General features: G+C 35.8%; 1 pseudogene; it reads left to right on the top strand.

Moving 5' to 3' along the window:
• The first annotated feature begins 987 nt into the window (after positions 1–987).
• On the top strand, positions 988–2,669 carry LOC124892280 (annotated as a pseudogene).
• The last annotated feature ends 220 nt before the right edge of the window (positions 2,670–2,889 follow it).

Genomic DNA, 2,889 nt, shown 5'->3' with positions numbered 1-2,889 from the left:
ATTGTTGAAGTGGTATCAGAGCCTTCGGTGTGGAATAATTCTTTTGAAATTTTAGTATGCTCTGTGGTTGCAGTTTTGTCTGATCTTCCACATCAGAAAAAATTTCTGAATTAGAATTATTGTTCTCAATTAGAAGTTTCATCCCGGTGGAGTAGCAAGTGGAGTCTGATTCCGGTGGAGTTTGCTATTCTGGTGGAGTTACTTTGGGGTACTTGTATATTTGGTAATAGTGGAAATAAGTACAATCTAAAGAGGTTCTGACTAAGGAAAGACTTGGCACTTAAGTGTATCCCTTGCAATCCACCTCTCTTTCCTGGGAACTAATTTAGTGGGTACTTTACATTACTATTGTCCATTTTTTAGTACTGATAAACAAGATGGGGATAAAATTTGATATTGAGAAATTTGATGGGAGAATTAATTTTGGCTTATGTCAAGTGCAAGTCAAGGATGTGTTAATCCAATCTGGATTATACCAGGCATTGAAAGAGAGACCAACTAGTGGAAAAAGGCGATAAGGATTTAGAAAAATTCGCTTGGGGAGTTTTCCACGTTCACCGCACCACTTGTTGGGAAAATGGACTATTTTTCCCGCCCCTTCTGGACCGTTTTCAAGCAGAAAATAACAGAGAGATTAAAGAGAATAACAACACAAAGATTTAACGTGGAAAACTCCCCAATTGGAGAAAAACCATGGGCCTCCCAGAAAAATATTCACTATATGGAAATTATTACACCATATAATACACAATATTTTTCTCACACACCCTCACTTCCTAAAATACTATTCTTAAAGAGATCTCCAAGAGAATTATCTCTAAACCTCTTTAATAGTAAACAAGGAAAAAAATATTTTTGTGTGTATTAAACAATGAAGGAGGTGGAGTTTATTTATAACTCCCAACCTCCTCCCAATCAAAGTAAATTTTCGATGTGGGATTTTCGTTCTTCAGAACAAACTTCAACAGTTCTTTCTTAGGTGGGATGATGGACAAGAAGATATTATTATTACTGTTTTTCTTCTGCATTAGTCTGGACCTAGCCACAATTGTATCTGCTCAACTTCAAGTTGGTTTCTCCAATACTAAAGCTAGATGTCCACCAACAGAAATCGTAGTTCAAGATACGATGCGAAGTCGGTTCTTTGTTGATCGTTCCATCACATCAGCATTATTGCGGATGTATTTTCATAACTGCTTCGTCAGGGTAAGAAATTATAATTCAATCTTACCTAGCTTCTAGTTGCCATTAAGATTTGACAAATTTTTTAAGTTTAATTGTATAACGTTGTATGTGTCATGACATATATAACGTTTGGACAAGAACTTGATCATTTGAAATAAAGTATTCCCTCCGTTTAAAAATGAATGACCTACTTTCCTTTTTAGTCCGTTTAAAAAAGAATGACCCCTTTCCTTTTTTGGCAGTACTTAATTTCAACTTTCCACATGGCATGTTTAGGACCATAAGATTAAAGGGAATTTTGGTACATTTTACACAACTTTAATTTAAGACCACAAAGTTCAAAAGTCTTCTTTATTTTCTTAAACTTTGTGTCAAGTCAAAGTAGGTTATTCTTTTTTAAACGGAGGGAGTATTATGTACTGTGAAGGGTTGTGATGCGTCATTGCTGATAGACTCCAAAAACACAAAGAACAAAAGGTCAGAAAAAGATGCAGGAGCAAATAAAAAGTAAATTAGAGGCTACGTGTTCTATGACAGTCTCCTGTGCGGACATCATTGCATTAGCCACCCAAGATACAGTGGCATTAGCTAGCGGACTGAGCTACAACATACCCACAGGTAGGCGCGATGGTCTAGTGTCAGACCCATCATAAGTGAACCTACCAGGCCCTAGTTTAATCGTGCCACAAACATTCGAATCCTTTAGAAGTAAAAGGCTTACAATAAATGAAATGGTAACTCTTTTGGATGGCCACATAGTGGGAATTACACATTGTAGCTTGTTTCAAGGTGATAGGCTATTAAGAGCGGATAGTAGCATGGATACTAAATTGTTTAATAGTCTTAGAAAGACATGTGCTTCTAGGGGTGACCCATCAGTATTCTTGGACCAAAACACTTACTTGCATGATGCATCAGATAAATCAACCGCTGGGATTGTGGCAAATTTCACTTCTAATCCAACAGCCTTCCAACAGGCACTTGCAAATGCATTGATCAAGTTAGGTGGAATAATTGGCAAAGAAGAACTTTTGCAAAACTATTTTGTCAAATACCCACTTAATTTCTTTTTGATTTATATTTTAGGTTTAGGGTGTAAAAAGTGGAAAAAATGGAGCCCACACGTGGGCCGAGGGACCAATTCATTATTTATACAACTTTACAAATTTAATATAATACGTCTAACCCCCTCCACTTATTCCAATATCTAATAAAAAACCTCTCTCTCTTTCCTCTTCAATTCCCAACTCCCACTTTCAAACAACTTCTCCCAAAAATGCTATTTTCGTACGTTCTTCGTCTGCAGCTGCTAAGGGGGCATTGTTGCTTCACAAGGTTAGTTAAAATTGAGTTTCGATCATTTCTAGATCCATTTAAATGGTTTTAATTTTTGCTAATTGATTGGTAGTGATGTAGGATTTTTTTCTTTCGAATTTGGTGTTTTTGATTTAATTGTGTTTTTTTAGCAATGGAGTGTTGAATGATGGTATAATTATTATTTGAAGAGTTATTTTGGAATTTTGATTTGAACAGCGTCCTATTTCTATCCGTAGACCCACGGTCTATTCATAGACCCGTGGTCTATGAAATGAGAATGCCCTAAATATATTTTAATTTTCAGACGTATGAAATTCTTTTAAAACATGATTGCTGAAATAGTGAAAATTGAAATATTAATAGCTAATTGGTTTGATTAGGTGCACT

Source organism: Capsicum annuum, unplaced genomic scaffold, assembly GCF_002878395.1.
Source record: "Capsicum annuum cultivar UCD-10X-F1 unplaced genomic scaffold, UCD10Xv1.1 ctg45397, whole genome shotgun sequence".
In the NCBI taxonomy this organism is placed as follows: domain Eukaryota; kingdom Viridiplantae; phylum Streptophyta; class Magnoliopsida; order Solanales; family Solanaceae; genus Capsicum; species Capsicum annuum.
The sequence above is the reverse complement of the archived record's forward strand: the minus strand, read 5'-3'. Positions and strand labels throughout refer to the sequence as shown.